Source organism: Heptranchias perlo, chromosome 21, assembly GCF_035084215.1.
Source record: "Heptranchias perlo isolate sHepPer1 chromosome 21, sHepPer1.hap1, whole genome shotgun sequence".
NCBI classification, from domain to species: domain Eukaryota; kingdom Metazoa; phylum Chordata; class Chondrichthyes; order Hexanchiformes; family Hexanchidae; genus Heptranchias; species Heptranchias perlo.
Genome location: NC_090345.1, coordinates 34,809,734 through 34,823,888, shown reverse-complemented (window position 1 = coordinate 34,823,888; position 14,155 = coordinate 34,809,734). Strand labels below are relative to the sequence as shown.

Here is a 14,155-nt window from a genome sequence, read left to right as displayed (position 1 = left end):
GAATGTTCTACCAAAAACAGTGGCAGAAGCAGAATTCATAATTGTTTTTAAAAAGGAACGTGGAAAATATTTAAAAGAAAAATATAAACACAGATATGGGGAAAGGATAGGGAAATACAACTAAGTGGATAGGTCTTTCAGAAAGCCAAACAGGCATGATGGTCGAATGGCCTCCTTTTGTGCTGTAAAATTCCATGAAATATAACCTCAAAGCATATTTCCTTCATTGACATTGTTTTTTTTATGATCAGTGCAGAGCATCCACACATCAACTCCTGCACAATCATGTTTTTGGGTTTTTACATTAGACATTTGCTTGGGTTCATTGTCACCAGCCACACCTGTGAGAAATCCAGAACACATCTTAACCTACTCATTATCTATGTTATCAACAGCAAGACCCAAGGATTGTAATGATGTGGAGATGCCAGTGATGGACTGGGGTGGACAAATGTAAGGAGTCTTACAACACCAGGTTATAGTCCAACAACTTTATTTGAAATCACAAGCTTTCGGAGCTTTCCTCCTTCGTCAGTCACCTGACGAAGGAGGAAAGCTCCGAAAGCTTGTGATTTCAAATAAAGCTGTTGGACTATAACCTGGTGTTGTAAGACTCCTTACAAGGATTGTAAGGGAACCCTTATTCTGTACACTAGCTATTGCATTACATCACATGCCTTGTAATCCTTCTCTCCAACATATTGAGGCTCAAACGCAACGAAATAGTTTTATTTAAAACAGGTAAACAAACTACATACAGTATAAGAACAGTGAATCATATACTCCACTCCCAAAGGCAAAACAACAAAGCCACTCACTTTCTCAACAGATTTCAAACAGAAGTTTACTTGCTGTAGCTTCAATCTGCCCTAACTTTCTTATTGAGCCAGTACAAACTTAAAAACACAATTCTTCAGCTGCTGGGTACAAGGCAGACACTGAATATAGACCAACTTTTTTTTTCCTTTTTTTAATCCAAATTAGGCCCCCCTTTTATAAGGGGGTTGTGGGGTGTGCTTACCAACTAAAACCCAAAGAAACCAAAACCAAGTTTTCAAATTAAAACTTTATTCGCCTCGTCCAGGATGCACTCCAGCCCCTGCGGTGCCCACCGGTCGCGGAAAGCCTCAAGCGTACCGGCAGACACCGCGTGCTCCATCTCCAGGGCCACCCGGGCGCGGAGCAACCCGCGAAAGAGTGGCAGACAGGCCGAGCGCCCGCCCCCACGGACCGCGAGCATCCTAGACCTGTGGATAGCCACCTTGGACAGGCCCACGAGGACGTCCACCGAATATAGACCAACTTCTAGGGCAAACTTACTGATAGAAATGGGATCTTTGAACTTATACTGAAAAAAGGCAATGAACAACCACATCTCAATTACTTTAGATCAACTCTCATCAACAGGAGACTGCATTTCTATCATCAATAATGAATGAAGAGCCAATCTTAGACAACGACTAGAATGTCTATGATTGAATGTGATGGCTCCAGCAATTCAAACCTTAGAATTCCCATTGTGCTTGCCTAAGCAACTCACAAACTTGTGAAGCACAATATAATCAATTCTGATGAAAGAGTTAACATTTCAGGTCTATGACCTGTTCTCTCTCCACAGATACTGCCTGACCTGCTGAGTGTTTTCCAGCATTTTCTGTTTTAAATCACAACCAACCTGTTCGGTCTCTGAGCTTGTCCCTTTTAACTCCTTATATGTTGCTTCTATCAATACAAACTGCAAGTTAAAAATCCAACAGACAAGAAAAATTGTCACCTGTATGTTTTCTAAACTCACATTTACATTGTATCTAGCCCCACTGAACTTTCACAACATGGAAAGAGGAGCATGTACATGAGGTTACATTCAATGCAGCCATCACTTTGTAAAGTTAGCTGTAAAACTACAATAATTCCACTATGTGTAAGTGCTCCTTCATCAAAGCAAGAAAGCTTTTCTACACATTGTTGAAATAGAGGAAAACATCCTGGGACAGTCAATTTACCAGCAGCCTTTGATCCCTGACATTTTTTTTTTAAAAAGTCATTCATTCGTGGGACATCGGCATCACTGACAAGGCCAGCATTTATTGCACATCCCTAATTGCCCTTGAGAAGGGGGTGATGAGCCGCCTTCTTGAACCACTGCAGTCAGTGTGATGAAGGTACTCCCACAGTGCTGTTACATAGGGAGTTCCAGGATTTTGACCCAACAACAATGAAGGAACGGCGATATATTTCCAAGTCAGGATGGTGTGTGACTTGGAGGGGAGCATGCAGGTGGTAGTGTTCCCATGCACCTGCTGCCCTTGTCAGCTGTGTTATTTCTATAGGTGTCTTTGTAAGGTGAACGAATTGTACATTAACACATACAAGCATTTTCCATCCATTAAAAACTTCATAACAGCAATATAATTCAACAAGGTTTCAGGACATGCTCCTACACTTAACAGGGATATAAAATACCATAAATTTTGACACATCCAATCCAACCTGCACAGCTCAGGCAACTCAGACCGATTTGTGCTTACATTTATTACTTACTGATTCCTTCTGTTTGAATTTGAGAGCCTGGCGATTTAGAAAGGTCTGTTTTTAAATATGGTTACACAATTGCTGGAAATATTTCAAAATCAGAACACCCAAGATCTGTCATTATGAGCACCAAACAATGCTGTAGCCAACCGAGGAGTGTTTAATGCGGACCCTGGCCTCTCTCAGCATTCATTTGTCACTTGACAAAAACACTCAAAAAAGTTGTTCATATTTTGAACACTTAAGCAATTGAAATATTAAAAACTAGACTGTAATTCTACTAACATGCATTACAGAATCGTTTATTTATGTCACAAGATTATTTTTTTTAAACCAAGAGAGGTCCATTCTTAATTATTTAATGTTCTAGTAATGACATCACGCACAAATCCTTTGATACACAGAATAATCATTTGGAGCGAGGATTACAAAGTGCATTCCAGAAAATTTGCTACTTTCAGTCAATTTAATGTTTTCATTCATTTCAGTTGAGGAAAAACTATATGCTTGAAACGAGTAAGTTTTTTTTAAGAACTAGAATCTCAGTTTGTTCAGTGATTTTTTAAAAAATTAAGAGTAGATTGCTTAATCTGGTTAAATGTATATTCTATAACATGTAGATACTCTGGATTTGTTCTGCAAACATTCAGGTAACAAACAGCACAACGTTTAAAAAAAAACAAATTATCAGCTATTCCGTAAGTTGTCAAAACATGACATGTAGCTTTTCACTATAAAGGAGCCTCAAAATTTCTATTTAAAATGGACACATACCGCCGTGGGCGGGGGAGAAAAACGTTGCTGTCAAATTTAAAATCCCTCTAGGATTCCAGATGCAGATAATTTGTCAATATTATCAATCTGTTTACACGATCACAAGTGATGTTTATGAACAATCTGCAGATCACTAATCAGTCATATTTGGAGCTAAAGGTTTCGGTCAAGCAATAAAAAGCTGGGGAAATTGATCATTTCACCCCAGAATTAGACTTCAGCCTTTTAAAAAAAAAAGTACAAACTTCACTAGAGACCTGGTCACAATTCGGTCACTTTAAGTTAAATCGGGGAGTGGTGTGGGGAAAGGTCCACGTTATAATTTATGAAACAGTCACTCCCCTTGTCTCAGATTTGGAGCAAGCTTATTAATAATAATTACTTGAAAAATAACACAAATGGCGGTCGCGGACACCGAGTCTCAATTAATCACGCAGAGCGGGAAGCTTTGCAGCAGATGTTTTTAGACACGTGCCAGAATTAAACTTACCAAAACAGAAGAAAAGTTATCAGATCTCGTGAAGGAAAATCTCCAGAAAGTATTTCCCAGTCACCCGAATTCACACCGACCAACAACAGCTGCCTGAAAACCCCGATTCCGCCGACACTCCCGTGGCCGGTCTCAGCCACACGTTCAAAAATTGCGCTTCCGTAAGCTTTATCCAATCAGAGCACGCCAGTGTCTTGCTCGCCTTTATGATTGGTCCGTGCTGTCCCAATGCATGTCGGGAGAGTTGGTACCGCCTCAGTGGCCGGGCTCTCCGGCAGCCATGTTGATAAGGGAATATTTACCCGGACCTGGCATCGAGGACGTTGCCCCTCCCCCCACCTCCGCGAAATTATGCTGTTTTTAAAAAACGAACGGGTTTAAACATTATGCCGAAGGAGGCAAGGTTGTGAGATGCAATGTTGCATTTAATTGTTGGTATTTTTAGCTTTTAAATAATGCCCATTCCCCTGTTTGTTGATATAAGCAGCATTTTTGTTCACTTTCTAACTTAAAAGGAGGATTTTTTTGAGCCTGCAATAAGTTGAGGGATGTAAGTATTAGGTAATGGAACACATTTTGGCAACCAATGTCAAATAAGCAAAAAGTAAACAAAACCTTGCATTTACATAGCACTTTTAACATAGAAAAACATCCCCACTTGCTTCATTGAGGTGTTATCAGACAAAAATGGAAGCCAAGCAAAAGAAGGAGATATTAGGAGGGGATGACCAAAAGCTACATCAAAGAGGGATTTTAAGGAAGATCTTAAAGGAGGATGGAGGGTTAGAGAGTTCCAGAGCGTAAGGCCGAGACAACTGAAGGTACTTCTGCCAATGGTGGAGTGAAGGGAGTGGGGGGTACGCAAGTGTCCAGAGTTGGAGGACTGGAGGAGGTAACAGAGATAGGGAGAGTTAAGGTCGCGAAAGGAAAGAAACATGAGGATGATAATTTTAAATTGAAGGTACTAGGGGACAGGGAGCCAATGTAGGTTAGGAAACACAGGGGTGATTGGTGAGCTTGACTTGATGCAGAAAAGTTTTGGATAATCTGAAATTTATGGAGGGAGGAAGAAGGGAGGTCAGCCAGGAGGGTATTGAAATAGTCAAGTCTGGAGGTTACATTGACATGGATGAAGATTTTGGCAGCAGACGGGTGGAGGCAAATGATGTTATGATCATGAAAGTAAACAACCTTTGCGATGAATATATGGGGTTGAAAGGTCAGCTCTGGGTCAAATAGGACACCAAGGTTATGAATAGTTTTGTTCAACCTGACACAGTGCCTGGGGAGAGGGATGGAATCAGTGGCAAAGGTTCGGAGTTGGTGGCAGGGGCTAAAGACCAGGGTTTTGGTCTTCCCAATGTTTTACTGGAAGAAACTGGCTCATCAAGACTGGATGTTGGCTAAGAAGTCTGACAACACAGAGGCAGTTGAGTGGTCAAAAGAGATGATGGAGGTAGAGTTGGGTGTCGTCAGTATACATGTGGAAGCTGACCCCATGTCTGTGGATGATGTCGCCAAGAAGCAGCACGTAGATGAGGGAAAAGAAGGGTCAAGAATTGATCCTTGGGAGTCTCCAGAGAAAACGGTGTGGAAGTGGGAGTAGAAGCCATTGCTGGAGATGGTGTGGGGTGGAAAGAGAAATCATTCCTAGAGATGCTATAGCTACAACTGGCTAGGTAAGAGTGGAACCAAGTGAGGGCAGTCACACTGAGCTGGACAACAGGGGAACGGCATTGGAGGAGGATGGTGTGGTTGACCGTGCAGACAGATCCAGGAGGACAAGCAGAGAAAACACACCACAGTCACCGAGGATGTCATTTGTGACTTTGATTACAGATGTTTTAGTACTGTATGAATTTGCATTTATATAGCGCCTTTCATGTCTTCAGGATATCATGGAGTACTTCAATGCCAATGAATTACTTTTGAAGTATAGTCACAGTTGTAATGTAGGCATATGCAGCACCCAATTTGCATATGGCAAAATTTCACATACAGCAATGAGGTCAGTGGCTGAATAATCTGTTTTGAGTGGTCTTGGTTGAAGGATAAATGTTAGCTGACTCATTTGGAGAACTCCCCTGCTCTTCTTCAAATAGTGCCACGGGACCCTTTATATACACCTGAGAGGGCAGATAGGACCTCGATTCGAAAGGCAGCACCTCTGACAGTGCAGATCTCCCTCAGTGCTGTACTGAAGTATCAGCTTAGAATAAGTGCTCAAGTCTCTGAACTGGAGTTTGAAGCCATGAATTTTTGACTCAGATGCAAGCATGTTGCCACTGAGCCAAGGCTTACACTTACATCCTTTTCTTCTACTGGCTTAACTGACCTAATGTAATATTCCCTGGTGAAGACGGCGATTCACAGGTCCAGGATGAGCGCGGCTGCCTGCCTCTCTTCCGTGGCCTTGTCCGTGCCCGGGTGGCCTTGGCGAGAGAGCATGCGGTGTCCTCCAGTATGCTCGAGGGCTTCCACAACGGGAGGGCACTGCAGGGAATAGAGTAGACACACGCAATACCTTGTGATTTAGTTGTATAAAGTTCCTTTTGGTTTTATTGGAATGGGACTTGGTTGTTTTATTTTAATCATCTTTCAATTTAATTGGACCACATGTTAGATTATTGTAGTAGTGGTGCCCTTCAAACAGGGCATTTGTGGTGCTGACTTCTGTCAGGTGACACTGGGGCAACTGAATGCCACCCCTATTGGTCCAATCAAAATAGGCCAAAAGTAATATTCTGAGGTCACCTTATGCATGCAATTTAATAGTTTATACACTGCAAGAGATAATCCCTTAACCTTCTCTCTAGTCGACAGAGCTTATGTTTCTTTAATCTTTGCTTTTAGCTCATCTTTACACTTGGGATCAATTTTGTTGCTCTTCCTGCATCATTTGCAAGGATGTGTGCGATTCTGAAGTGCGGCAACCAGGATTGTGCACAGTATTCCAAATGAGATCTGACCACTGAATTATAAAACCTCAGCATAACCTCTAGACTTTTAGGGGGGTTGAATTGGATAACCTCCGAAAATGGGCGTGGGGATCACGGTACGTGATTAACCCTCGACCGTTCATTGCACTGCAGGAAGCACGTTAAATTTGTGCTGCCTGCTGTTTTACATGATTGCTGGGTGCAGCCAGTGCTACCTATGCTGTTCATTGGCTGCACGCAGCAGCAGGACGCCCGATATTGCAATTGGCTAATGCTACTTAAAGGCAGCCTGTACCTCTTAAAGGGGGGGTGCACTGTGGCTGATGGAATTGGTGAGAGGAAGTGGATTGCTTTGGAAGATGTTTTGTGAAGATGGCTCAACCTGTAAGACAGCATGCACCATGGTTTTCTGATAAAGCACTGGAGGCCTAGGTGCAAGAAGTGGAGAGAAGGAATTTCATCTTTTATCTGCAGGGGAGCAGGAGGCCCTCCAGAGTAATGCTCAGGGGGCATTGGGAGGAAGTAGCGGAGGAAGTCAATGCCAGGAGCATAGATCCAAGAATATGGATGTAGTGCAGGAAGAAGTTCAATGATTTAACACGAGTTGTCAAGGTGAGTGAGTTCGATCTTCAAATGGCATATCCCACCAAACTGCACCACTAGCCTCATCCACTGCTCAATTCCACTACACCCCCATCACCCACCTACTAACAATATCTATCAATCAGTACTCAACCCTTCAATTCATTTGCTTTATTTCACCCTCACACACTTAGTACTGTTGCAAGCCTCACACCCACAACTCACAACTGACAAACATACTGGCAGCTATTCAACCATGACAGCCACATCACCCAAGCATCTTGCAGGATACTCACTGACACACTTCCCTTTATCTTGCAGGAGAAGGTGGCGCATAACTGGAGGCAGCAACGAACAACGGGAAGAGGACAAGCGCGCCTACACCTTTTAACCCCTGTGCAGAAGACAGTTCATGAGAAGCAGCATTGTTGACGGCGCTGGAGGGATTGATGATGAGGGTCTCTGCATGCCTAATCCTCCTCTCTTCCCACTTCTCCTTCATCCCACAATCTTTTCTGACTCGTGCTGCAGATGGTGTACTTCTTACTTTCTCCTCTCCCCTCACCACAACCCAAACTTTGTCATTTCAGATATCCAAGAACTGGAATCTTCCCTGTCAGAGGAGGCAGAGGAAGAAGACAGTGATGATGAAGAGACACCGTCACTCGATCTTAAACTCGCAGCCACCAGCTCAGAGATTGATGCTGCGTGTACTTTAGAGGCTAGGATAGAGGAGGGATCTGCATGTGGTGAAACACCGGGCACGTGTGCAGGAGCCAGCCAGGATGGGGGAAAAGGATACCGCAGGTGCCAGCTTGCCAGAGGGCGATGTCGCACACTAGTTCTGCTGCAGAGGATTCAGATGAGGACTTCGATGGCCCAGGCTACAGAAGAAGGCTGATGGGCGTTCACAACCTAATGCTTGATGCACTGGAAAACCTGCCAGAAAGCCTGCGCACAATGTCAAAGAGCATGGAGGAGTCCAGCTCCAACTTGGCACAGGGTTTTGCAAAGATCTTGCAGTCCGTCCTTTCCAATATGAAATGGGTGGTCACCTCTATCAGCACACCTGTGAAACCCACCAGGATGCAGCCCTGATGACCGATCTAACAACTTCCATCAAATGTCTAACTGCTGCCTTGGAAGCTCAGACTGCTGCCATCGTGGCTCTGAGTACCACTGTTGAAAAGGGCTCTCAGGATGACAGCATTTCTGCTCTCACCCCTGCCACTTTGCCTGTGCCCTTGCTGTTGCCTCTCAGCCAGCTGGCACAGACTGCTGCAGCCCAGGCTGAGATGGTGCAGTCTGAAGCCAGACCTTCTAGGCCCAGAGCTGCTCGGTGTCATCCTCCAAGGCCATCTGCACTCTCCTCAATTGAAAGTTAGCAGCCTTCCACCTCCCATGCTCCAGCCACTGGGGAAGCACCTCGTAGGAGCACTAGGAAAGGTAAAGGCACACGAAAGACAGGCCCTAAGGGAATGCACAAGGGTGAATAGTTTCATTTTGTATGCATTATAAATGTGGATTTAAATTTGCATTTTGTGGTGGTTTTTATTTCTGCGATGAACTGAGGGAGGAACCAATGTATAATCATAAAGAGGATGATGTAATGGTCAGTGAGAGAGGAAAGGTAAGGAGTGTGGGACTGTTGGTGAATGGGAAGGTGTAGTTGAGGTTACTGGTAACGCTCATTAATAATCTGATCAAGTAGAGCCCTGGCAGAAAGGGCCTGTCTACGTCATAGCCTTCCCTCCTCTTCCTCCACTTCCTTTTCCTCCTCCTCCTCTTCGTCCTCCTCTTGTTCATGCTCCTCAGATTCTCAAGCCTGATAGGCGGTGGCAAGGGCTGGTCCTTCATAATGGTCAGGTTGTGCAGCATGCAGCATACTACCACAAATCTCGATACCCACCCAGCTGAGTACCTCCAGAGCGGTCCAGGCAGCGGAAGCGTTGCTTGAGGACGCTCATAGTGTGCTCGATGATGTTCCATGTGGCAGCATGGCTTTCATTGTAGACTTGCGTGGGTTCCTGACTGGAGTCATGAGCCATGTTATGAGGGGATAACCCTTGTAGCCCAGTAGCTAGCCTTTGACTTGCTGTGCTGGTTCAAGTACAGGTGTAACAAAGGATTGCCACAGAATGAAAAAATCACGACTGCTGCCAAGATAGCAGGCATTCATCTGCATGATGCGCTGCCTGTGATCGCACACCAGCTGCACATTGAGGGAGTGGAATCCCTTTCTGTTGATGAATAAGGCCGAGTTCAGATGAGGAACACGCAAGGCAATGTGTGTGCAGTCAATGGCACCCTGCACAATGGGGAAGCATGCAATCCCTGCAAAACCTCATGCTCACTCCTGCTTGTCTCTGGCAAAAGGGAATGAGATGAATGTGTTTCTCATTGTATAGAGAGCCTCAGTGATCTCCCTTATACTGCAGTGCACTGTAAACTGCGAGATGTTGCTTATATCTCCAGCAGCAGCCTGAAAGGAGCCAGAGGCATAAAAACTAAGAGCCACGGTCACCTTGACAGCCACAGACAATGCTGTCCTTGCCCTGCTTTGAGGCTGCAGTTGTGGCTGTAGCAGTTGACAAATTTCAGTCATCACCGCATTTGTGAACTGAAGACATCTGATGCATGGGTTGTCGCTGAAGTTGAGGTAAGAGAATTGCTCCCTGAAGACCCTCTGCAGACATGGCCTCCTGCTGAGTGCCCTGCTCCTACTGAGTGCCCTGCTCCTACTGCTCCTCCCTATTGTAGCAGCTTGTCCTGCTCAGCGTGGCCTCTCTTCATTCTTCTAGTCATGTTCAGTTACCAGAGGAAGTCCTACCTGGCCACCCATGTCAGGAAACAATTTTTTTTCAGCACTATATTTTAAATGCCACTAAAAATACTGCAAGACCAGCCACATCACTCTGTAGACTATAGGAAATCTCCAAAAACACGTACAATGCACCAGCAACCAGAAGAAATAATCCAGCAACTAATCTATAAGTACTTCATGATCCCTTTAAATAGCGCTGGTGTTGGGGGAGGGGGGGTTTCCTTCATGCCGATTAACATTGTGTTCAGCTGTGCGAGGTTGAGACAGGGCGATGGCTGGAGTGCGTAGTTGCAAAATAGCAGCGGTGCCTTCGAATCAGCATTGAACACTGATTCGCGTCATCATCTCCCTTCTGTGCATGCTGTCGGTGGTCGTTAGGCGCGCATGCGCGCGCAAATGCATTTACCGAGATGGCATCCTGTGCATTTCCCATTGGAAGTGCATCTCAGACCACATTTTTGAGTCTTAGGTGTCCACGTAGCACCTAAAAAACGGGCGCTACACGGCCCAATTTGACCCCCATACTCCACTGTTCTGGCTATGGATTCCAACATTCGATTTACTTTTTAAATTCCTTCTCAACATTGTCTCGACATTGAAAATGATGAGTCCCCTGTCATTCCTTATGCTGATTTTGTTCCCTTCATTCTATACCTATGTTGCTCACTTTCTTTCTTCTAATATGCAGCACACTCTCAATACTACACTGGAGTGTCAGCTTAGCTTACAACTCCAGCTCTGGAGTGAGACTTGAATCCACAGCCTTCTGAGCCAAACCTTTTAAGATGAAGTTTTCGTGTGTCTGGTTCACTGCCTAACCATCAATTTATTTTGTGGCCCCCCCTCTGTTGTTTCTGATTTTACCCGCTTCATCTCTACCCTTTTTAAGTGGCCCCCATTTTTCCATTTTGCTACCGCCCTCCCCCACAAAGACATGTTTCTTTCTGTTTTGAAGGCGCTGGTTTTGGGCAATATTTGTTTAATTAGTTGGTTCACATCGGTTGGTCTGGGGTGACTGTGGTGTGGGCTTGTCCTGGCCTCTGGGGATTAGTGCTGCTGACATTGGATTTGCTCCTTCCGTGGCTCTTCTGACCCTATTATAATATTATTCGGAGACTGCAATGCTCTTGGATCTCCTTTACCTCATAAATAATTGGTTTTGTAACTTGAGGAATTGGGCCATTCCTGCTATTAGCCTACTATACATCAGACTTGCTGCTTCATACTTGTGTTTTATTGGGTCAAGCTTTGACCTTTCTTAACTCTAGCTGTGTGCTGTAATCTTTGCTCTTGTAATGTTTTCAAAAATAAAGGGCTCGATTTTAAAATCAAATTGCGGGTGCATTGGGGCGGGGCTGCAAAAATTGCGAAAATCCCGAGCGGGTTCAGAAGCCGGCTCCAACCCGCCAACTTCCAGGGTTGCCACAGACACGCCTGTGTGCACGCGCTTCACAAATCCAGAAGTCCCACCGGCAATTAAAGCCGGCAGGATGATAATTAAAGAACCAAATGTACCTCAGGTACTTAAGGTACTTTATTTCTGACATAGTAGATCATTAAAACGATTTTAAACTTACCTGGGCGGCTTTCCCACAGCTTCCGATTCACACCTGGTGAAAACAGGCATGAAGGGCCGGATCAGGCAAAAATAAACTAAATAAACTAAATAAAAAACCATTGCACAAAGTTAAAAAACAACATAAACCTACCTTTCCACCCTACTCCGATGTCCTTCTTGACCCCCGATGTCCCTCTCCGATCTCCCCCTCTCCCCCCTCCTCGACGTACCTCTCTGATCTCTCCGTCTCTCCCCCGATCTTCCACTCTCCCCCCTCCGATCTTCAGCGCCCTCCCACTCTCTGTTCCAGCGCCGGATGACGTCTGTCATCCAGCTGTCAATCAGGCTGGCTGCCGGGCAGGAAACCTGGAAACAACTTTAATCACCATCAATTACATCGCGATCGTGTGAGAAAAGGTAAGTTTTTTTTATTCAGGTTTGCCACGCGCACCTTCACCACCCCTGCTGCCAACCAGCCACCATTTCAAAATTGAGCCCATTTTTAAAAAACTACTGTGTGTCTTGATGCCTTAGCTGCTAAAGGCATCTTGCAGCTGACCTTTGTAGGCCAAAAGGTTCCAGATTTGATTCACAGCCTATGCCATATTAGCTGATCTCAACCAGGGTAGCAGTAAGGGCACTCTAATTTATCCAAGCCCTCAGGCTAAGGAAAGGAAAGTCAGCCAGGGTTTCTCCTCTTGCTCACTATCAAGTGATGGAAAGTGCATGTGTGTGGATGTCGGTTAAGGACAGAATTAGCAATAGTGCCCCTCACAGCTGAATAGCCTACTGATACTCAGAGTCCAGAATCACATGAAAACGCCTGATGCCAAAAGAATTGCGCTTCAGCAACGAGCCAATATCTTCAGCATGTGAGAGAAGAAAACACATGCAAAAAAAAAATCAGTAAACCAAAGTTTAAAAATAATGCTGGTCTCCCTTGATGGCTCAGTTGGGAAAGGCAGGAGGGCGTGTAGCTGAGCCATACAGATCAAAAGGTCCCATATTTGAAACATGATCTGTACTGTTAACTGATCTCAACCAGAGTGGTAGTAGGGGTACTCGCAGGGCCCCTGGGCTAAGAAAGATTCTTTCTCCTGATTGCTATCCAGTGACAACTGCTGTAACTCGCTGGGCAGGAAACCCACAGGATTGGGTGTAACACTGGTTTACATCCCGCCCATTGATTTCAATGGAGAGGAAAATTGGGCGGGGTGTAAAACTAGCGTTGCACCCGATCCCATCAGTTTCCCGATGGGTGGGTAAGGTTAAAATTGCCCCTCAACTCTTGGATACATGTTAATCAACCTTTACCTGTTAAAATAAAAACGTGTATTTTTGTACCATCCGGACAGCTGAAAGAAACTCTGATTAATCATGTGTACTTTTCTAGTAATAAGGAGATCTGCTCAATACCTAATGCAGATAAAAATGCATTTTTGTCAAAGTGTTTTTTCCAGGACAATTCTTATGTTGTGTCCTGTTGAACCCAAAATAGCCGGAAAGTACATCTCCTTCTGCATTAAAGTAAAAGAAGAGAATTGTTTGTGCCTGGAATCCCTCCTCCTCCCCACCCCCAATATACAATGTATTAGGACAAAATTGCAATTTGGTAACATTATTAATTTTCAAATCCGAGTAGTTAAAAAGCTGTTCAGTCCCTGATTACTGCATTAGCTGCTATGAGAATGACAAGCAAGAGATAGTAGGGAGTAAGTCATAAGATTGTAATCTAATGGAAAGCTCCAATGACATCATAAATTGTAAAAGCAGCACTTACATACCATTTGAATGTTAAGATTTGACTACAACGTTGGACTCGTTTTCTATTATCTGTTATTTTTTTTAAATAACATATGTTTCCAAATATATTTTCAATGTTATATTTATTATTTCTGTGCTTCATTTTTAGTTGTTTCTTTGTCCTGGCACTGACTATCTGTTTGCACCATGTTCTTGATACAGGATAATAGTCACTAAGGATCTAAATGTCTTGTGACATAGTTATGACAGGTTTGGTGAGCAATTAGCCAAAGTTGACTACATAATAATTCTATGCCATTGCATATTATGCAGAGGGATACTGTATAGTTTGAGATATTATGAGCATTATGGCAAGCTGGCTTTTTGTGGTGTGTTATGCAAGAGCAAATATTGGCTGACTGACAGGAAACAACTGATTAGGGGTTGATGGGTATTGTTCGGATTGGAGAAAGGTTGGAAGTGGTGTACCCTAAAGGTCAGTGCAGAGTCCACTTTTGTTCTCGGTTTGGACTTGGGCAAAGGGAACACAATCTCAAAATTTGCTGACAACCCAAACGAGGGGTTTGGCAAACAGCAAAATTGTGAAAAACTTCAGGAGTACATAGACAGGTTAGTTGAATGGGAAATCAGGTGGCAGATGTAAATTAATGTGGAAAAGTATGAGGTAATATATTGTGGGAGAAAAAACAAGG

The 14,155-nt window shown here is 44.1% G+C and overlaps 1 protein-coding gene across 1 annotated transcript in view; it reads right to left on the bottom strand.

Moving 5' to 3' along the window:
* kif11 (kinesin family member 11) overlaps positions 1-3,918 on the bottom strand; it is a 40,357-nt gene extending 36,439 nt beyond the window's left edge. The window contains exon 1 of the mRNA XM_068002447.1: positions 3,797-3,918. The gene's annotated coding sequence lies outside the window, so the exon portion shown is untranslated. The remainder of the gene's footprint in view (positions 1-3,796) is intronic.
* Between the last annotated feature and the right edge of the window lie 10,237 nt (positions 3,919-14,155).